This window comes from Puntigrus tetrazona, unplaced genomic scaffold (assembly GCF_018831695.1).
Source record: "Puntigrus tetrazona isolate hp1 unplaced genomic scaffold, ASM1883169v1 S000000007, whole genome shotgun sequence".
Classification (NCBI taxonomy): Eukaryota; Metazoa; Chordata; class Actinopteri; order Cypriniformes; family Cyprinidae; genus Puntigrus; species Puntigrus tetrazona.
In genome coordinates this window covers 250,515-274,837 of record NW_025047687.1, presented here as the reverse complement: position 1 = coordinate 274,837, position 24,323 = coordinate 250,515, and the positions used below count along the sequence as shown (strand labels likewise).

At 36.4% G+C, this 24,323-nt stretch overlaps 1 pseudogene; it reads right to left on the bottom strand.

Moving 5' to 3' along the window:
• The window catches only part of LOC122332234, a 28,024-nt pseudogene extending 4,297 nt beyond the window's left edge, over nt 1–23,727 (bottom strand).
• Nucleotides 23,728–24,323: the final 596 nt, after the last annotated feature.

Here is a 24,323-nt window from a genome sequence, read left to right as displayed (position 1 = left end):
GACCCATAGGAGTATTTTTAAACACACTGGCGGTGGTGTAAATGAGCAGTGCTGGCTGTGAATCGATTGGCCGTGCTTGTGCGGGGGAAGAGGGATCTGCACAACCTGGGAGGGCTGGCAATCCAGTAATGAGGTGTGAAATGTAATGTACGACTGCATTACAGGACAGGTGAGGAAGAGGACAAGATTCTATTGGCCGCTGCTCTGTTGATTGAGGTCCTGTCAAGATTTTATTCCTCAGCGTCCCGCAGTCGATGAATCACAGAGGATGTGTTGTCACATACATACTGCCAATTTATGACTTCTGTGAGGTCGGGAAAACGAAGGGCTTCCTGAAACTTTATAGAGAGTATCAAGACTGGGGTGGATGCAACGACGGCGGTATAGACTGTTTGATGACTGAAATGTTTTCTGCTATACCATTTATACTGCAGTCAATACGTTTGTGGGGCTACAATTATGCAGGACTGCTTTAAATCATAATTCAAAGGAATAGTTCACCCAAAAATTTTTATTCTGTCATCATTTACTTACCCTTGATTAGTTCTAAGTCTGTACGAATTTCTATGTTCTGTCAAACGCAAAGGAAGATATTTTGAAGAAACTTTGTAACCAGGCTGTTTTGGGGCACCTTGACTTCCATAGCATTTTTTTCTACTATAGAAGTCAGTGGTGACCTAAAACAGCCTTGTTACAAACTTAAAAAACTTTGTTCTGTTTCAGCAGGTGTGACTCACATGTCCTGGAATGTGAAGCTGTCAAAATGTATTACAATTCCAATAAAAGTTTTTAAAAATATGGTTTTAGTCATTCCACGGTAGTTGTTTTCACGCTGATATATGTTTAATTGTTTGTTTTGTGATAAGTTTGATTTTAGCTAGTAAATTGATGCTATATAAATGGGGTGTGTCGCTGAGTCTGATAGAGGCTCCATCTCATAACAATACTGTGCAGACTTGGGCTCCAAACTAATCTCTACTACCGCCAGCTAGTCTTAGCGCTTTGCACACGCACACACACACACACACACACACACAAAAACACACTTTGAGTTTCTCAATTGGATAGTTTTACTTTAACTGGACTATTATGATGTGCAGCAGACCGTGATCACAAGCACTCAGCTCTCAAGATTAGATTACTGTACACTGAAATGATGTAGTTAAATCAAAGCATCGCAGTTCTTATAAAAGCCTTCACTCTAGATCATACAGCACATATTTCTTTGAAACGTTACACTCCATTCTCTCCAAAAGCATTACACAACACTTCCTATCTCAGATACCACACCGAGCATCATAAAGCACTATGCCAAATCGATTTGAAACTATTATATTTAACCCTAAGCTTAGCAGCAAGAATATGATGCCGGAGAAACACTCTTCCATTAAAAGCCTCAAACTAAAGCCATTTGTTTGGCGTAGCCATCCGCGGACAGGCGCTTCCGCTCCGGCGGTCTGAGGAAGGGAGGATGAGAGGGGAGAGGATGAGCGAGGCACAGGACGGACGGACAGACAGACAGAAAAGAGAGAGCGGCAGTGTGTCTTTGGGTTAGGCGTACCGATGGCTAGCTGTGGCAGCGTGCAGCCCAGCCGCTCAGCGATTGCCTGCAGCTCTTTCAGCCGCGCCTGCTGGCGTCGGCCCTCCTCGCTCAAGATCTTGTCCTTCAACCACTGGTAGCCCTGTTAACAACACAGCACACCTGCTCAAAACAGGGGCCACGCCTACAGCGGTGCACACACACACACACACAACATTATCACACTCTCACACTCTTTTGGACGTGTAACACTCAGCAGCACCTGTGTGGCGAGGGCCTGTTTTAAACACGTGACTCTGTCCACCCAAAGCTCAAATGAGCAGAGATGAACTCACTCAGAGAACTTTAGGGGGTAAAGAGACCTCATACACACACTCACAAACATGATCAGTGATTTTTTAGAAAGCTGTGTTAAAAAAAATTGCATAAATGAGTTTAAGGCATATATTAAAATGATTTTTTTCAGTTGATTAGCTAAAAATTACATTACTATCAATTTAAAGTCAACATGAAACACATTTGCAATTCATTGAATTTGATAAAACTTACTAAAAATATACTAGAAATTACTAAAACTAAAACTAAACTAAAACACACACACACACACACACACACACACACACACACACTAGTTGCATTTAATTTTCATTTAGTTTAACTTGATGCATGGTACTAAAAGAACTAAAACCCAAATATAAATCTTTAAAAACAATATACACATCAAAAAAATGTGAGAAAAAATTGGTTTTAAATGAAAAGTCACCAAAAAATAAAGTAAAATATTAAATGAAAACATAAAAAAACGCATATAGGAAATATTCAAAGCTAAAACTAAAATTAAAATCACAACTAGAATATGTATATATATATATATATATATATATATATATATATATATATATATATACACATATACACACACACACACACACACACATACACTTTTTGTTTAACAAACAAAAAAAAACAGTACTACTACAGTAGTATATGAATCTTACTAAACACTGCAACAGGCAAAATCAGGGGAGTCAAACTCAGTTACTGGAGGGTTGGAACCTTTCAGAGTTTAGCTCCAATCCTGCTCCAACACACATACTGCATCCTGTGCCGTTTTCAATTAAACCTATATGACTTGATTAGTTGGATCAGTTACTTAAATTAGGATTACATCTAAACTATGCAGGGCAGTTTGACACCCCTGGCTAAATAGTTATTTTACTACAGACTAACCAACTGATTAACCAACTATTTGCTTGGCTTAAGTTAACGTCTTGTCTTAATTCATTATGACTTCATGATGACTTTAAAGTATAATCTATTATTTCTACTGACTAGTAAAAGCATGTTTGTGTGTGTGCTTGACCAGGATAAATAATCCAGCTTCAGGTCCATCATTAGTAAATATGAATTAACAGTGGAAAAAGGACCAGTGTGGTCTAGTGAGTCTAAACACTCATGGGTCTCCTAATCCAGTGGACCCATCACTGTTCAGACCACCAGCACGGTTCTGTTATAGTCGAGTGTCAATGCACATATACGTTACAAGTTACACAGAGGTAACAAGATATCAGTAATGATCAACAGTGTGACACAAGACTACAGGAGGAAGATGATGGGTCACAAAACAATGAGCCAAAAACATGCGACTACGCTAACATAAAGCTCGGGAAACGGGTGCTTTTAGTGCGCACTTGTGTGTGTGGTTTAGTGTGCTTGAAAGAGATGGAAACACTGATAAACAAGTGCCAATCCTCCTCAGAGTTACCATAGAAACTCATTCACATAAAGAAATATATGTTGAAGATCAGGCGTGTGGATTCATGCCATCAACAACAAACACATCTACAGGAAAACACCAACTATAGAACCTGGAAGACACGGAACACATTCACATTAGAACACCAAACACCAAGGAATCACATATGAGGCCACTAATGTTTCCAAAGGACCAGGAAGAGGAGGAGGCGGAGACAGAGAGACTCATGGGATATGTAGTACCTTTAGTGAGGCACGAGAGTAGGCTGGCACCCCGCTGTCGTATTTTCCTGAGATTATCCCACAGGCCAGCGGGGACCACGTCATCGCACCCACACCTGAAAAAAACAGGCCAAACCCCATTGAGAAGACACATCTGGTCAGGGTCTGAGACTCAGCGACAGCAGCATCACTCACCAATCTTATGGAAGAGCTCAGGAAGCTGCACCTCCACTTTCTCCCTCTGGAACATGTGATACTCTGACTGTTCACAGATTGGTGGGATCTGGTTGAACTGTCGGGCCACAGAATATGCTTCCTACAAAACACAGACAAAATGATAGCTTGCACAAGGTTAGCGTTACGTCTGAATGCAGTTGAGCTGAAATTAAAAAGAATGCACATGCCTGGGCTGAAGTTAACTTCCTGGTCTTCATAATGTCAATGACAACTAGTGTTGGGTGTTACAATTAGTAAAATAATGTCAACACTCCTAAAATCAATATAAATTTGAAATCTAAATTTACAGATAAAATTAATTGCAGCATCTTTAAACACTTTGTCCGCCCCAGCGTTCACTTTCAGTTTTTCCTGATTCACAGAGGAACCATACAAATAAGACTACTTCTAAATTTACAAAATTCAAATAGAAAAGGAATATTATCTGATTATAGGCTAATCCGCATGAAAGCGAGTTACAGTCTTTCCTGTAGCCCATGGGTTTTCAATCTGAAAGTTCCTGTGGCTGCCATAAGCTTTTTAAAAAAATAAACACATATTAATAATAAACAATTTCTCCAGACCACACTTAGATTCTTTTGTCAAAACAACAGAGAAAATTCTGAATTATCTGCCCATGTAAAATTCACTAAATGGTGGAACATATTATTGGGCAATGGGACAGAAAACCAAATTCTGCACAACATGTTACGCATTAATAGACAAATGAGTTGTGACTGACGAGGCATCACTGAACACAAACAACAGCTCGTCTTTTAACATTCTGTCAGTGTGAAGGGTTTGTCTGACTCAGTGCGGTGCTGTTTTAGATCTCCGATCCGCCCAGTATTTAAGGTTAGACTGTCTCACTGACAGCACCTATTTAAACAGAAGCATCTTTAGATGTTCTTCAGGAACAAAAGCAGCCGGTGCCGATGCTGATTACAGGGGTGAAAACAACTAAAAGTTAAGAGACTGTGACTCACCATAATTTCCATGGGACTCCAGCGTGATGTTCCCCAGTACATCGCCATTCCCTGATTGATCACATGGGTCATCGCCCGCACAGTCTCTGCCAATCAGATGGCAGATTTTCAGAGACTTACAGCACCATACATCAAGTCATGTTGCCATCAGAATGTGTCGGTACGGGTGAACGTGTGAAATATTAACAAGCAAGAAAACAAGCTCGATTAATGCGAAGGAGGGGAGTTTAAATGATAAATCACTTTTGGAACGAGCTGGGGAATTTCAATCAATGACAAAATAAACAACTTGTGCTTTGGGTCAATATCAACATCGGCTCAAGAAATAGAACAGCTTCAAATGAGGGCTGGAAAAGATCCATCCTTAATAACCAAAACCAGCCATATCAAAACATTCGTCTTATGAGCTTGAGAGTCATACTGCTCTAAACTATGTGAGATCTGTCTAAGAGCGCAAGAGAGAAGCAGACTATTGAAGTGTCGAGCTCTTTAATGACACGAACAGCAGATGTCTACAGGCCCCTGAGCTGTTTGTGTTTCAACCATTGAACTGTGTGAACTTTCTAAAGGGCAGCTAGGCTAATAAAAGTAGATCAAATAACATTTCTGCCATGTTTTTTTAAAGAGCAGCCACCCTTTCTCCTGAAAACATTGATTGAGATTTAATTCAGGCTGGCAACTTACAAAAGGGCAAATGGGTAAATTGTGAATTGCTTGCATTTGATTTGAGGAATCAATCTGGAGCAGCACAGGATGAAGATATAGTAGAGTTTGTTATTTAAAGGTTTATAGCAAATGAAATGAGTACCTTCCATGGGTGTGTTAGGGTCTGGTCTGTTTGCAAACACTACGTCCACATACTCCAGCTGCAGTCTCTCCAATGATGCCTTCAGACCTACAGAAGTGTAACACAAATCAGTTCTGCACACAAATGAATGAAATTGTGAAGTTCAGGTCAGCTGCTGCTCTGTAACATGTAAGCTTTGAGGTCCACTCACCTTCTATAATGTGTTTTCTTGACAGTCCTCTCTCAGTCTCTGCTCTAGAAAACAGCAGCATATTTACTATTTGGGCAATTATCAGTGATGCCAACTTTAGTAAATTATATTGATGAGACATTACTTGGCTTGATATGTGTTCATATGATAGAAAAAAGCTAAAGCTACTTTGTGTAATCCATGAGTGTAACATTAAAACTTTAGAAGCTTTGTTCACATAATGCCATGATTCATTGTATAATAAAAATATACATACTTTCCACCCCAAAATATTTTGGTTGTAATGACTAAACTTGAGCGTCTGCAAAAAAAGAAAAAAAAAAAATTAGGTCACTTTTTGGAAGGCGTTTAAAAAGTAATTATCAGGTTGCAAATAATTACACCAGAATAATGGCTTGCGGTAACCATTTTAATTTCAAAGGAATGCATGGTCACACACACACACACACATACACATACACGTTTATTTAGCTGTCTAAATGAGGACATAGCACAGACATCTGCTTTCATGTAAAGGTTTATAAGTATATTTGATAATCATTTTAATAATTACATAAATGCAATTACATGCATAAATGCATGCATTAACACATACAGTATACATATACACACACACACACACTCAAACACTACTGCTTACATCTGGATTAAACCTGGATAAGAATCCATGAAATTAAGTACTCATATTAGGTTATATTAGAGGTTATATTACATTTTTAAATGTTTATAATCAGATTACTTACTTTTTAATTATTGTATGATTACAGATTTTACACATAATTCACTACCACATACAGTTTTTGTTTAAAGAATATTCTTTCCTCAAACGGAAGTTCTGTCAGATTTAGCTGACTTTCTCACAAATTGTAAGTAAGCCCACGCATAGACACACAGGACAGAAATAAGCTATGTCTCTGCAGAGGTGAGGGGTTGTGTGCCCTGATATTGATGCACACTGACTAGCAGGATGACTAAGCAGCACGGTATCACACACACACACACACAAATGTGAAGATCCTTTCCTGCAGAGAGCTCAGTTACTTTTCATCTCATTATGCAGAAACAGCGAGAGCCCACCCTGCTTTAAATGAAAACCTCTTAACAAAAGGGATTCTATTAACCATGACCCTCCTTTAGCTTGTGTTAGGTTACACACACATATATCAGGACATCAACTGCACAATAAACTCACCCATGCGACCGTTTCATAATTCAATATCTAGATGGGACATCTGCAGGGGTGAGCCAGTCTTTAATAATTTATGTTTCTGCCTGTCTGGGATGGCTGTGGCACAATCTCTGAGGCACTGGGCCGAGTTATCAGCACAAGATAAGAAGCGGCTGAAGGAAATGAAAAGCTGTATGTTGTTAATGAACATACCTCCATCCTTTCTTCTTTATGATGTTGCCCAGCACCATCTCCGCCCTGCAACAGAAAACCTGATGGTTATCGGACTAATCCGTCATTTTATTGACATATAGAGGCAACAAAACAGGCTGCTGAAGGGACATTTCAAATTTCATAAATCACCTCTTTCGAGACACCAATATGATACATTTAAATAAAACAAAACAAAAAAAACAGCCATAGAAATATAAATTGGATATTTTCAGAAATAAAACATTAAAATCAACAAACTTAAAAATATACATCTACACCTGGTCAAAGCTCATTTTGAGAAAATAGCCTTTAAATATATAATATAATTGAAATCTAGACACAAATGGGTAAAGGTACAATAAAATAAACACTTGAATGTGTATTTTGGATGTTTTTATTTATTTCTAAAACAATACATTATAGTCAAATATATAACAGGCTATAATTTAAATGAACTTTGCCTGTAGCGTCTAGCTTTAAAGCAGTAAGGTATGTGAATGAGTAATTAACACAACCTGGGTGCTAAAAGCATATTTAAAAAATGTGCCTCCTTTTCATACACAGATGAGGAAAAGTGTCAGCAACAGCCTGGAGACTAAAATGCTCTCTGGCAGCCATTAGTGATGCTGAGGGTGCTAATTGGGCCCAATGAGGATATAGTTTGGGCTGAGATTGTCCCAGTGAGTGATATTCTTCCTCAAACCGCACACCAGTCAAGTCAATAAACCACTGTGCTGTAATTTAGTCCACGCTTACTTGCACTACAAATCCCACCCACTGCTATACTAATCTTTCTAAAATCCTTCTGCAATCATGTTTTTTTTTCTTCCTAGTATTCTTATAAGAAGACAAAGACTGTTAAAGAAATACTTGACTTTAAAATGAAAATCACTCTTATTTTGCTCCAAACCCCTTGAGTTGCTTCTCATCTTCAGTGCTGCTTTTTTCATTTAGTGAAAGTGAATAAAGCAATATACTGTCACGGTCCAAAAACAGCAAATGTTCTTCTTAAAGTTCAAAAGTATCCCTCCCCATTTTTTTTGGAATGCTCAGGAGGAATCAAAATGGGTTTGATCTCATATTTCAGTAACAACATTTTAAACTCTCGGATAAATTAACCTTCTAACAATGGTTGGCAAAAATAATTTTACTCGTTTGTGCCATAAGGCAGTGTTGTTTTTAAGTTTAAACTATTACTTTTTTATATACAAAATATAAATATTAGATGAACTTAACTTCAAACAACAGCAGCAACAACAACAACAACAGCAGAAATAAGAAATAATGGAAATAAACTATGTTTAAGTACTAAAATTACTAAAACTAATAAAAAAAAATACTAAATTTAAATAGAAATATAAGGAAAAATACCAAAAGCACATAAAATCACTAAACCTAAAGAAATTAATATTATAATACTTAATTTATATAATACTAAAATAACACCTAACACCTCTATTTATTGTCTCAAGCTTTTAACTAGCAACTTACTTAAAGAAAAGGTCCAAAAGAATATAAGACATGATATTTGGATTGTACACAAGTAAACATTGGCTGGTCTTTAAAATCCAATAATGATAAATAATAAAAAGAAAAAATAAATAAAATAAGAAAGCACATCTGATACCTGTAAACAATCCAGTTTTAATGTGACCCTCGACCACAAAATGAGTTTTATGCCACTGGGGTATAATTGTAGCAATAGCCAAAAATACATTGTATGCGCCAACATTTTTTATTTTCTGCCAAATCATTAGGATATTAAGTAAAGATCATAAAAGATATTTTGTAAATTTCCTACCATAAATATATGGTAATATGCATTTCTAAGAACTTTGTTGCTTACATGCGCTACAAGAAAGTTGCAACTTTAAAGATGATTTTCTCAGTATGCTCAGATTCTAGATTTTCAAATAGTTGTATCTTGACCAAACATTTTCCTAACAAACTATACATCAAAAGAAACCTTATTTATCAGCTTAAATCTCAATTTCTAAAAATGTACACTTATGACTGGTTTTGTGGTCCAGGGTCACGTATCATGTATCCATAAAAAAATATTTCTTAAAAATATAAATACTATTATACATTATTCTAAATGATTTTTACTATAACAGATATTAAATAATAAAAATGTCCAATAACAGAAAGCTGTGACTTATCAATCAGAATCAAGTATTTCAGCGAGTTGTGCAAGTCCAACGAAATAATCAATCTATCACAAAGATGGATGCACATCTTTAATCTTGATTGATTCGATGTGTCACGCTGATCCAGGCTTCATATGAAAACAGAAAGCTGTTGAATGCTAGCTGTTGTGCTTTGATTTAGTGATCATTAGATGCAGAGAGATCTTCATTAATCCACATGAGTGTACTTTGCACTTTCTTAAAAGTCCCCACTTCAAAGCAGGTTCCCAGAGATGGCAGAAAAAAGCTCATCTTTACGAAGATATCTGAATATGAGAGATGGATGGAGGGGGCGGCTCAGCCTGAGTTTTTGTTTATGTACGAGGGAGAGAAATACAGAAAGGTGACAAAAGCTGATGTGAGTATGCACATGCCAATGTATGTGCCAGCATGCGTGTGTGTGCACGTAGTATTTACACAGGGTGTTTGTCCCATCACGGCCTGTGGGTTTAGTGCATTGCTATGACCACAGCTGGATGGTAGATGCTGCCGGAGCCATATTTATTCCAAATGGATAAATAAAACAGACCTTCCCACTCTCATGTCTTCCCACTCCTCTCACCCCATCAGAGCTGCCCACGCCCAGTGCTCAGATAATGACAGAGCACATTACCAACCGCTATCCTCACCTAATTTGCACAGTTTATTTATGAAACATCATGTGTCAGGCAACTTTCCTTGTTTGGAGGAAGGAGAATGTGCTCTAATATGGATTCTCAGCACTAGGAATAACATCTGAGATTAACTATCTGATATACAGATGCATTACTGTCAGGATACAAATCTCTCAAATTAGAAATTGCAGCAGCGTTCACAATAAACACGATGAGCATAAAAAAGTAAAAAAAAAAAAACCCATCAGATGTTTATCTATAGTATCTCTAAAACAAGGGTGCATCTCAAAAAATTTTTAACATAGTGAAAATGTTATTGTAAATGACTTTTATATTTTTAAGACTTATCGAATGTAAAGTAAAACAACATTGTTTTGTTTTTGTTATAATTTTATGAATAGACAATATACAGCTCATCAATGTCAAAAATTCAGTATCTCAAAATATTTTATTTTAAATATTACGTTTGAGTTTCATTAAATGACTATCCCTATAATGTAAATTGAGGCCATCTGTTGTTCTTTGACCTTGTAACTGTAACCTCTAATCATCAAAATTAAAACAAAAAAAACTTTTGAAATGTTCTACTTTACATGTAAAAAATCTAGAATATATGAAAGTTTCACAACTTTTCCACGATATTCATTTTTTTAATGCACTGGTATATTTATGCAAATTTAGTGTATATGGCAGTCCATATATTTACAGACAAATAACAACAGTAATCATGAATTTGGCTTGTATGACACATTAAGACATGATGTCGCTTCAAGATCCAACTAGAAGTGATACTGCAGTATCTACCACATAAGTAAATGGCCATGACAGTTTCGAGTCCTTCTCTAATCCCAAGAACAGCACTGCTGGGTTGTGCTGAGTCGTTATGACAAGATCAACACAAACTCCCACGCAAGACATGGACGAGGAACGCCATTTCCAACGATGCCCTGGGTCAGCTGCCATAGAAATGTTCATTCACCTTTTGAAATAAGCCTTAGCTTTAAAGCAAACTTGAGGAAAGTTCATGCTTTAAGAAAAATGTATAAAACTGACAACTAGATCTGATATTAAAAATATAAGCAAACACCTGTAATTTTTGATGCTGCAAATGTTGTGTAAACTTTTTAAAATATCACATTACTTAACTAATTCACCAGATTAACAGAAAGTACATATTTCAGCACGTGGTAATATGACAGAGGGTGGGCTGTGTGTTCATTTTGGCGCACTCACTTTCCTGCAGCGTAGACCTCTGCCGTGTCGAACAGATTGATCCCATTCTCGTATGCCAGAGTCATCAGCTGCTCCGCAATCTGTCAGAAGGAAGGAAGAGAGAGGACAGCATCCAGCATTCAAGGTGTTGCAGGCTCTTCCATTATAAAAGCTGCTATATAAGTCATATTTAATGTGCTTAGTTGCATTTACAATGCATGCTGGAAATGAAAAAAAAAACTACTGGAAGCTGAATAGTGTATTGGCAGAAAAAAATCTGTCTATAAATTTGAATGTTTAAACAAACTAAAGCATTTAGCAAATTTTTATGTTGAAAAACATATTTTTATAATTAAATAAATATTATAAGTATTACATTTGAAAAAAAAAAAAATTACAATGTGTGATTATTTATTTATCAAAAATAAAGCTAACATGGAAAACCCATAGGTGTTCAACTACTCACTGGCATCAAACCTGGTGCAAAGGTCTGATTTTAACTTATTTTGCTTTTTTTGCAAAGACAAGAGACTGAGTAAATGATGACAGAACATTCATTTTTGGGTGAACTATTCCTGCAAGTGTAAAAGAATAGAAAAGATCACATCATCGGAGTAGTCAGTGTTTATACTCATCATACCTCATCTGTGATCTGTCCTCCAAACGTAACCCATGTTCCTGTAAAAAGATTTAGAATCAGTCACTGCTTTTCACAAGATAAACCGGCTTTAAATGATTATCAGTGATCCACCAATGACACTAAAGAGTAAAGCCTTAAGACAAAGCTACAGATAACATGGATAATCTTTAATGCCCTGCTCAAGAGAACAGAACACCGCTGGCTGCATGGTGCAGATTTCTGCTGTCTGCCACTTCAGTCTGAAGGAAATTCATCTTATGACAAAAAAAGACTACAAAAGCTTGTATTGTTGGTTGCAAGTTTCCTTATCTATTTTACAAAAGGGCTTAATGAAAAGGCCATAAACCTACCTAATCCAAGACATGAGACTCTCAGGCCTGACTTCCCCAGGTTTCTGGAAAAAAAGAAAATGACAATGATTAATAGGTTTTACTCTGCTTTCTTTATCACTTTGTTCTCTCTAAAGTCAGAATAATACAACTGAAGTACTATATCAGACTGTCAGCTTTGAAAGTGTCAAGCTAATTTTCTCAACAAAAAAAAGTTCTGTTCTAAAAACTATTGAGCTGCCTAAAAAGACGGCAAAAAGATTTGTTCAGGTGTAATAAATGGTGAGTCAAGTCCTTCTGTACAGTTCAGTTCTTGTCCATGCTGTTCACTATGGATTTGAAAACTGAACTACTGTCTTCAGTCAATGAGATTCTTGAGCGACCCTGGACTGAGTCCTGTAGATGCCACTGGGGCTGCCAGGGAGCTTACAGAGTTTATAAGCCATTCTGCTGATTGGTGTATCTTGTGGAAAATAAGTCTTAGCAGTGCCTGAGGGCAGATTACTGACCCCAGATTCTTGGGAGCGAGGAAGACTATAGACTTATAGAGACAGCAGCTATAATGAAGAATAACTGGTTAAAGAAAGGCTCAACAGTCCAGAGTCACACGAGAGAAAGAGAGAAGTTTTCAAGTTCTGTACCATTCTTTGAAATTCAGCACAGATCATCTCGGAGGACAGCTCTCACACCCAGAGGTTTGGGCACAAGAATTTGGACCCAACTTTGTTTTGTTTAATTTTTATGTTGTTTTAGTTAGACTTTATTATTATATATATTTTTTTAATTTTCCAGCCAAGAAAACTAGTGTGCCAAAAAGAACAGTGTTGCATACAAAGCCAAAAAGATGGTAAGATGATTATAAGATTTGTAAAGGTTCACAGAAAGAAAACAAAACACGATTAGAATGCATAAAACAGCAGATTTGTACCACAGATGTCTGAAATTAGCAAAACAGAAGAACAGCACGTACTTTTCTCTGTGTTTGTGTGTGTTTGTATATTGGACTGATTGTATATACTGAAATATTTAATTTGTTTGTAACACACACACACACACGCACAAGGATAGATAGATTATGCTGTTATATGAAATTAAGTGCTATGAAACAAATAACTGCATCCAAAATAAAGTTATTTACAATTTAAAGAGTAAATATGTACATGCATATATGCATATTAAAATAATTTAAATTATTATTTTCTTAAATATATACATGCATGTTTGTATTTACACAATATTTAGATAAATAAATCTAAATACACATAGCACACACACGCACGTACATGCACAATAGATAGATAGATTATGCTGTCAGCCCTAGTTTGTGATGTCTGTACACGAGCATGTGTGTAACTGGGATTAGGGGTGATATAACAAGCTGTCTCTGTGTGTAGGAGTACAAGGCTTGTATTTGCGTGTTTCTATATGCGTACGTGGTGTTTTTGTGTGTGTGTGCATTTGTGCGGGGGGCGTCCATGTTGGATTAGAAACATGTGGGTGTCCAGTGGCACAGTGCAATGAAAGACAGACGTCAGCAGGTCACAGCGAGCCACATGCTGCATAGGATCCAAAAAATAACCTGGATGGCCGGACCGGACCAGCTTTTCATGAGATCCTATTCATATCAGTATTTTCTGAGAATTTTAAAATGGTTGGTGATTTCTCCAGGCACCTTAGCACAAAAGTTCAAAAGATTAAAATTTAGAAATGTTTGGTAAATAACCCATCGGAGCGCTGTTCCTGTAGACACAAGGGAATCTCGAAGTTAATAAGCAAATGTCTATCTGCAAGGCACAATTCACAAGGGGAAGAGGAATGAGTATCTGCTCAAATCTAGTTTTGCAATTAACATGGAGCTAAAAAGTAAAGAGCATGTGGTTAATCAACAATGGTCAAGGCAATGTCACAAAAAGTTATTAACTTTTTAATTAGAGTTTGAGGTGAGATAAACTGTTGTATGTTGGACAGAAGCATCATGGTACAGCTCCTTAATCGTAAAGAACTCAGAGACAAGCCTTCTGCCACTGTATCTGCAAATCTACTGTAAACATGAAGCATATAATTTCTGTGTGACTATAATCATCAGACAACATTGCAACAACAATGACTCTTATCTGCTGCCCCCCATCTTGGTCATGTCACTGTTGCTTTGTGGAGCTCTAAACAATGTCTTTTTAGCATTATATAGCAGCAGTGTTAACACTCAATAATCAAAAAGCTTCATATTATTTTTAATTCTTAAAATTCAGACTGAACCACTGTTTGCAGATGGACTATTCTGATGAAGTCTTTTATACTTTTCTGGACCTTGACAGTGACATTACTTGGCAGTCGATGGGACAGTCACAGAGCCTTAGATCCTTGTCAAGCTACACAACATTGCATTCATTCAACTGAAGGCGATTCATCTGTGATTATGAACGTGATATTGCGTAGTTTGGCAAGGTGATGAAGATTAGCTTTCAATGCCATTGTTTTTATGCATACATATTTTTAGATCTGTAATAATGACCGACCTGTACCGAAATGGAAGCTTTCTTTAAAAGACTTACAAATGTTTTTGAGAGATACACTTTCATCAAAGTGATTAATAATAACAGTACTTGTGTTTTGTCAAATTACTGTACAGTTGAATACTGATCATAATAGAAAAAGCTCAAGCAGCTTATGCTGCTATATACCTCCACAGGCCAACATTACAGTTTTTTATTACATTTGGTGAAAATGTGCATTTTTAACTAACTAGTAATCTAACTTTTGTGGTTTAGAAATGCTGTTGTAACAAACTTACGCAATACACACAATTCTGACTTGACATAAAACTGACTTGAATATGCAAATGCATACTTTTTAAAACTCTGATAACTGCTGATAATTCTCATCCTGGTGAGGCGTTTCAGCTCACACACTCAAAATCAATGTGTTGTTGCATAATGGCCTTTCAATAAAGCATTACACCGGTTGGTGTGATTGCGTTGTGTAAAACGTGAAAACGGGCACGTGCCAAAGATTTATCTCAATCTCATCTCTGGCTGCCAAAAATGAGCCTTCTTATTCTCATTATACGCAGCAATTACCACCCAGTAGGAAACAAACAATATGCACACATGAATTCCAAGGCTGTTTAAGATTCATTCATTGGTTGCACTCTTGTACAGTGAATAAGATCTGAGATATGGAGATCAGAAGAAGACTCCTTTCATGGTTTGATGTTTGTTACATCAAATGGAGTATCCTTAACATGATTAGTTCAAATTAAACCGGAACTGAAGCTGTGCAACTGTGTCAAGGAAGCTCAAATAATAAGACGACCCTGTTAAAACCACTATGCTGGACTAAAGAAATTAGCAAATCGAAAGACAATCCAGGCCAGCAATGTCTTGATTGTGTTACTGTTTTCTTGTTGTCAGCGTTGTGTTGTGTTGAATATTTTATGGGCTGGAGCTGAATACTGCATGGTGGACGGCAGCCCAGTCACAACTGGACCCAGGTGCAGAGCTGAAGACTGGGTTTGCCAGGAGTCACCAGAGACCAAGCCAGAGGTCAATAAATGTCACCTGTGTCTTTTAGCCGGGTTAACGATATGCAGAGAACGCGGGGCGGCCAGGTTTGTTTACGAAGCAGAGGGAGTTCAGCTTTTCAGAGTTCGGATGACTTCTGTCTCTGTTTATCGTCTCCACCTGCCTCAGTGAGTTTGTGAACTGAAAAGATCAGGACATCACGCTTTAAAGCTAGAACACTATTTGTCAAAACACATTTGTCAATATTAAAGCAATAGTTTGACCAAATAAATGCAATTTCTCACATCTTTTGAATGGCAGAAATAAATACATAGCCATTGATTTCGATTATCATTGACATGAAGTGTAAATTAGGGATGCAACAGTACCATTTTTTCAGAACCGATACAATCCTTAAAATTTTGAGTGTCTGCTGACACCGATTCAATCCATTTTTTTTTTAAATCAATGTAGAACTTTTTACTTCTCTGTGTTGACATGATCATCACTCGTGTGTTAAACACAATCTACTACATACAGACAACTTAATTTTAATAAAAATTTAAAATGAAAAAATATATAATTTTATAATTTATATATTATCTTATATTTATTTATATATTATATTATATTATCTATAAAAATACTATTATAAACTAATTTATTGGTTAATTTAGCAGCAAAAGATACTCTAGAAAAATCATGAGTGCACAATACCTTTATAAAATCTAGTGAAAAATTGTTATTAACAAATAATGGTGAATAAGCTAAGGACTAAATCTGGTAAAATGTTACACCTTTCTCTTTGCATTGTAGTAAAATATATTCATGAGTAAACAAGCAGATACATTTTTGTGCCTTTGAGAGGCTCGACAATAACAGAATAGTATACGCACAATATCTGATTTGGATCGGCCTCGTCTGATTGATACCGATCCAAAGAAAATGACCACACCGGACCCGATACCGATCCTTGGTATCGGATTGATGTAGCTTCAATATCATTTTGTTTAAGATAGGCCTGGTGCAATAATCAATATATTGACTTAGAGCACAACATATGTACATGACCTCCAAAATTGTTGTTGTTAGAATATTTTGACGATTATATTTACAAAAAACAAAAACATTATTAAAAAAATTAAAAATAAAATAATTATTATTTTTTAAATCCTTCTACAAAAAACGTTTCATCTGCAGATATGGCCTTGTTTAGGAACTGAGCTTCTGTTCACGAGATATGGCCGTTAAATAGGATTGTGTTTTTTGGCAGTAGTGCGCAGTAGAGATGGGCGATATGATCTAAAAGAATTATCTTGATAATTTCAGGTATTGAGATAACGATATCAATGACAATAAATAAATATATATGAATAAATATAAATAAATGAATTATATAAAACACACACACACATACATATACATATATATATATATATATATACACACACACACACAGTAAATTATTATTACTATTGTAAATAATTGTAAAAAAAAAAAACTATGTGTGACTTATAATACATTTATTAACAGAGCTGTTACCTAGTGTACACCCTTACTTTTCAGAGGAAAAAAAAGGAAAAATCTATAACTGGAAAAATCCTTTTTTCTATTCTTCTCCCTCAACTTTTCTACCATTTTACGTTAAGTACTCTCCAAAATGGCGGAAGATTTAACTTAGGGTCTTACAGGTTTGGAACAGGTTTGAAACAACATGAGGGTGAGTACTTAATGACAGAATTTTCATTTTACCCTTTAATCATCAACCCTTTTTACCCTTTTCATCAACCCTATAACTTAAATTAACTTCAACATCAGCATGAGATGGCTTCAGTACTTGAAATAAAGTGCACAAGTCATATTGCCAACTTTTATGATGCCTAAGGGTGAATAAAAGATGACCAAATGTTCATTTTTAGGCAAGGAAAATGCATTTCGCATGACCAAACAGTAGCCAAATGGCCCTCAAAGGAAATGAGAGCATCACTAAAGTAGCGCACAAGCCGTGCTGTTATAAGTAATTAATGCCAGGCAAGGGCTAAAAGGTCACGTAGGAGCAATGTACCAAATTCTTCAAGTAATCTGCAGTGGGTAATGTGTTCAATTATATGTACACCATTCTTTCTTCACACAATACTCTGATGGCTGCCTCGTGCGGATTTGTTCTCTGAAATTTGTGTTTATGTAAGAGCAATTCAGACTGTGAGCAAGCCTCCTACACCCTGTTCTAAAAGCAGTAGCTCTACCTGAGAACGGCTTCAGCTCTAGTCAGAAAGAAGTTCCATCTCAAATCCCACATCTTTCCCTCTTCTCCACTAACACCACCCGTTTTTCCTCAGCCTCCACACACACACTGTGAATAAGAGTTCACGTTACCATTATCAGGGTTATGAAGTGGCCCACACAGAATCAACACGTGCACAATTTCAGACCTGCAGAACAGGAATGTCTGTCGCTCACAAAGTCCTACACAATCCCTTTATCTTTAGTAACAAATAGGTTGGATGTGCCCATATATAATAACAGCTTTTGTATGTTGCTGCCATACTAGTCACTTAAAACTTAAATTTAAATAAAAAGACAGTACTGTTTAAAAGTTTGGAGTCAGTGCAATTTTTAAATGCTTTCCTGTATGCTTGCATCTGTTTGAACAAAAACAGTAAAAACAGAAATATTGTAAAGATTGAAACTTGTTATGTTAAGTAAACAATAACTGACTTTGGTCTGTCGAATTCTTTGAAAATAATGCACACCCAAAGTAGTGATGTGACCAAGTGAAAGTGTATTATTTTCTAAGAATTCAATGAAACAAAAACAATAATTTCACTTATACTATGGATAACAAACCTCAAGACATTGGTCACATTTTATATTCAAAGGCATTTGTCCAGTTTTTGTACATAAAACAGGACTAATTTCTTGAGGCTTGTGACTGTCCTACTGACAGCCAATTTAATAACACCGTCATGGTCCAGAAAAGTATTAAAGACATTGTCTGAATAGTCCATCAGTGGTTTGACCGTGACGTTAAGAAGCTACGAGAATGCTTATTGTACAGAAAGAAAACCAACAAGATGACTTTATTCAAATATTTTGCACTGTAACGTCACTGTAGTGCCGCGTTTTGGAGAGTATCCGCTGTACTCAATCAGCGACGCACTTCTATGTCAGTCGTGATGCACAGATGTACTGCTTAAGTCCATTTACGCTAAAGAAGCTTTTTCATTTATGATTTGTCATTAAAAAATGGTATTGTAAAATCAGTACAATGAATCGAATTGCATTGTGAGTTGAACTTTCCTGTGTCATCAATGTAACTTGTACTTCAGATAATGTTATTTAAATAATGTTTATTTAAATAATCTAACCTTTTTTCGTGCTCATCAGAAAAATTAAATCCAAAACTCTGATCTAAAATAGTCATGATCACCTAGCAGGTTTTGCAAATAAAATACTGTCATTCAAACTAATGGTCTAATTTCTAACAGTTACATCTCAGTTACTCACCTCCTGCAAAATGCCCAGGTAATCTAAAGCCAATATGAAACTCTTTGCAGCCCATTTTACTTCTGTATTATGAAGTATTGATTAGTATCTGTCTGCAACACAGCTGAAAACCTCTGGTTGAAATTTAAGCACCCTTGGTGACATCAGCTGAAATGAAAATCCTTTCAGAAGCAGAGCAACGATTTGATGAAAGATTATAAAGATTATAGTGTCTTTTACAGTTATGTGCACTAATAATTTTTGTTCAGTGAGACCAAAAATAAGTAAACTATAATTAAACAAATGGATATTTCAAAATGATTCAGATTTGTCCTCTGAATGGGAGTACTGCTTGGCAAAGTACACAGCTGGAGGTTTCAGATCGTTTTTTTATGGAAACAGATGCAGTCCACACCATCAACACAACACAAACTATGGAGATAAATAAAAACGTTTATTTATGGTAGAGCCCAGGATTTATTAAATCTATTCCTAGAGCGTGAGAAAAACAGTGACATTGCACATTTTTAAAGCGCAAACATGCCTTAATTACAAGCCTTAATTAAAAGCTATCAGCACCGCACAGAGAGCACAACATACAGCCATCCATCCTCGGTTCAGAAGCAGGAAAAAAAAACCCTTAGAGTGAGGAGTGAAGGGTTACACATACTCTCTCCTAAAGCCTTAAATAGAAATGCACATGTGAGACGGAGCGTTTATAGTGCAATTGTGTGGCTTTGTAGAAGCAAAGGCTGCAGTTTGTTTCTCACAAACATTCATCAGGCATTATTTCATGTGGGAGTGAGTCTGAACTGAAGGTAGTATCAGTTATAGTGAGATCCAGAAGTGCAATAAAATCTCTCAACACGCCTACTCTTTTAACGCCTTAACACTTTAACGCTTACTGCGCCGCCTTACATCTCTTAACACTTTGATTTTAGAACTTCCAATTATGTTTTCGCAGATGCTATTTAAGTGCATTTGGTGAATGTCAGATATACAAGTCGTTTTCTAAACATTGTTTCAGGGAAACCTTTTATAATAAAATCTATGGTCTTGAAACTGATTTATTATTTTGTACTAATCAAACATTTTAAAATCACATAAATCTTTGACGGTCACAGAGCTTCAAAAGCATGAATCATCGTTTTTGCACCAATGCTGCGTTATATATATATATATATATATATATATATATATATATATATATATATATATATATATATATATATATAAAATTAGATTGCAAACACATTTCATGTTGCTTTGCATTAGCATTTTTGTTTAAATAGATTTGTTTTGCAGAATAAAGGAAAGATATAAATAAAGAGGTTTGAGGCCCATTTTGCATCACCCTAGCTTAATAGGATATCCTCCACAAAATCATAAGCCTGTTTTACCCAAATTATTAATTGAATCCTGACCGGAGCCATGTAATCTGTCCACACAGCTAAACTGAAGCAGCTTCACAGAAAGCGAGTGGATAACATAAGGTTAGAGATGTCAAGCAACTTCAATCTACAATATATGGCATCGTTTCCCAATTCTACACTCACTGGTACAATGTCTTTGTCTGTCGTACTGTGGAAAGTGCCCAGAGTAATACTGCACGATCTGGACTGGGAAAGATGCTGGTTAATTGAAAGCTCCAACTCCCCCTTCCCTCCTCTCCAGTCCCCTCTCTTTACAATGGCCCTGTCTGCTTCGATTCATCTGGACAGAATGAGATTGTGATTGGAACTGACTAAAGAAAATTACACTAGGTGAGACAAAGGTGTCGGTCTGCCAGAGTGAATCCTGGAAAACAGGACTGGAAGGACTTTTGTCCATTTGGGAGCACAGAGTAAAAGGTAATCATACTGAAACACAAATTTATTTTTCCAGCAATGGAAAAATTTGGCATGAACACCCTTTACCTGCAGTTCTTTACCTTTAAAAATAAAGGTTCCAAAAAGGAGTTTGTGTAACAATGCCGTAGAATATATATATTTTTTTTGGTTTTGTAAATTAATGAACAATTCTTTAAAAAAAAAAGTTTTCTTAGTCCGAATTTTTTTAATTAACCCCTATAATAAAAATAATAAAAAAATTATGAAACAATTATAAAAAAAAAAAAGCTTTTGTGCAGGAAATACTGTGTAAAAGTTAAACCAATCAATGCCAATAAAGAACCTTAAAACCGATCTCTCTCACTGTTATCATTTAACAGTATACTTTAATCAGTTAACAATTGTATGCCAAATAGATGGTGTTCTTCTGAACTTCGATTAATCAAAAATCATGAAAGTCACATTTTCCACAAAAAATTAAATAGCACCACTGATGACAACAAATATTTATGCAACAAGATAACATAATTCACCCGTGCACATTATTCCAACAAAAAATATGTTCATCCAAATATTTAACCAAAATAGAACACAAAAAATTACATTTTGTGCAATGGAAAGATTCCATGTATGTTATAAAAAACAATGCCAATAAAGAACTTTATTTTAGTTTAGTAGCCAGAAGCTTCTTTTGTGTTCATTACATCTCATTAAAAGTGGTCTGTGATGTAACTTCCTGTGCTGAAGTTTCAGATTCTTGAACCTTGAGTGCAATGGCCCACTTCTGCTACCAACAGCTCTAGGGAGTTAATATGGCACATCATTGAAACTCACCCTGACAAGAGAGCAGTGCTTCCCGGGCTGTGTCTTCCTCTGGGTATTTGAGCACAGTTTTCAAACACACATAAACAAACCCTCAAAGAAACTCCAAGACACTGCCCACAGTCTTTCATCACATATACATGAACTCTCCGTATGTTTTAAAAACACACATTCACAGTAGCATTCGGTGGGTCTCGAAGCATCATTACAGCTCAAAGCGATGCTCTAGTTTATCCACATAGACCCACATTCTCTGGCAGAAGATCAGATGCTGACCTTGCAGTCAATATGGGGGGCTTCTAAGAGCCGGAAGGATCTTTGACTATTGGCATGGGGATCACTCTACGACCTCAATCTCAAGACAACAGAAGGGGCTGGTATCAAATACTGCTTGCCTCAGAGAATTTTAAAACAATAGCAAGAAGATCCACATAAGTTGTTCTCATTTTAAAAGCCTAGTTCACACAAAAATGCTTATGTCATTACTTCTGTCTCTTCTCTGCATTTCTCTTCTTCTCTAGCTTGCTACCTAATTTAGCTGTCTAATATATAAGCACAACACAATTTTTTGTTAAATGTAAAAAAAAAAAGAAAAAGAAAGAAAGAGCTGTGCAAAACCTTCCTCTTTTGTTTCTTAATGTAATGTTCCAACATAATGAAGATTTCTTCAAAATAAGAAAATGAGCTCCAAGACAGTGACATTGTATGAAGCAACTTATAATGAGTGCATAAATGAATATATGAAATTATCAAGGTCTAGCTAACTCTCTCGCTTTACAGAAATGAATATCAAGCTTGACATAAATTGGAGCCTCTGACAACAATCATTTCGCAATCCTGATTTTAAATAGGAAGGAAAGATCACACGCTCCATTAAGAGCTGTTATTAGGATTTTTCTGCAAATGAACATGACAGCTGAAAGCAATCTGGCAGTGTTTCCATCAGTCATTATGTAAATTAACAAATACTTACAGGTTTGTTGTTAACTAATGCAGAAAATGTTACGTTTGAAAGATAGAAAATGAAACTCCTAATGAAAATTAAAAAAAGGCTTTAAATTACATAATGAAATTATATATAACAATATTATATATTATAAAGACATAAGAGAACGGTTCTGAGACAAGTATGTCAGCAGTAAATTTTGATACAAAGCTCTGGGATTTTTATGGAAAAGCTGACAGCAGCAATGTAGGAATATTAATCTAGTCTGCCAGTGGCTCAATAGGCTTAAAATGATTAAGAAAAAGAGTGTTCATTATTTTTTTAACAGTTAAAGCTTAAATTTGCAGAATGATTTGAAGTGTAATAGTGAAATTGACGGGCTAATATATACAACATTATATGCAATCAAAGCACTTTATCCAATTACAATAGCTGAAATGCATATATGGACGAAGCATATTCTCATTTTTATGCTATTGAGCCTGATAGGATCATTCAGCACTGTCCGAAAAAGAGTTAAAATGATGTAAATGCTACCATTTCTTCCTAAATTGTGTTTATGCTAAAATATTGTTTGTGAACAATCTAATAGCATATACATACCACATTTAGTAAAATGTTTCACATTATCAAAATTTTTTAAATAACAGTCGCAAAATAAACCCTTCTTTCATTACATTAGTATCCTACCTATACTTCATGCCAGTTCTCATGCTTTGGTCGCTGAAGAAGGGACGCCTGGACAGAAAGCTGCCCGAGGCTCCCACTGGCCACCATGGCCACGGCTTTGAACTTGCTTCGGTACCAGTGCTGGGACTGTTGGCGTTTTGTCGATTGAGCCTATCATCCGTGCTGCGGCTCATGGACCGGTGGTCTGTGCAAACAAACGACACCTGCATTCTGTCTCAGAGGATGCACGTTTATCACAGAGCAAATTCAGGAAGAGAGTGCAAAGTGTCTCCAAGAAACAAAGCCAAGTCAGCCGGATCCAGATCCTCCAGAGAGCAAATTTAAAAGTTCCTCGGTCCTGCTGTACTGTGCAAAGCACTCCTGCTTGGAGAATATCAAACAAGCTTAACTAGAAAGGCAAAGTGCTTATAAAGCGATGTCCACGACTCATTTCAGTGCTTTCCCAACTGGCACATCAAGTTCACAGCTCGTTTATCACATAGCCCGCTGCTCAAGACCACCTGCATGGCTTCCATCTCACATAAAAAAAGGTTCAGAGCTTTTTCTGTGCATTCAAATCCTCCGATCAGAGATGCTGCTTATCCAAACACACAAACTGGTTTCTTTGCAATCTCAGCTCACTGCTTCGATCACTCAGGAGCAGCAGCACACCTAAGCAGACTTCAAACATAAAATAACAAACTGACACAATGGATGAGATGCCTTCTCATGTCTCGTCCTGTGAACACTGTATCTGACAGCCACTGAGATACCTCATATGCACTGGTGCTCCTCCTCCTTCTCCTCCTTAGCGGAGATTAAACTTACAAGTGCATTCAGAGCGCGAGACACAAAGAGGCAGAGCTTGAGTGAACAGAGCATGAGAGGGTAGGAGGAGCAAACGGCTGAAAGAGAGAGTACAGAAACGCCAAATGTGATGGAGAAAGAGAAAGAGAGAAAGGGAGGGAGGGTTTGGTCTGCACTGATAT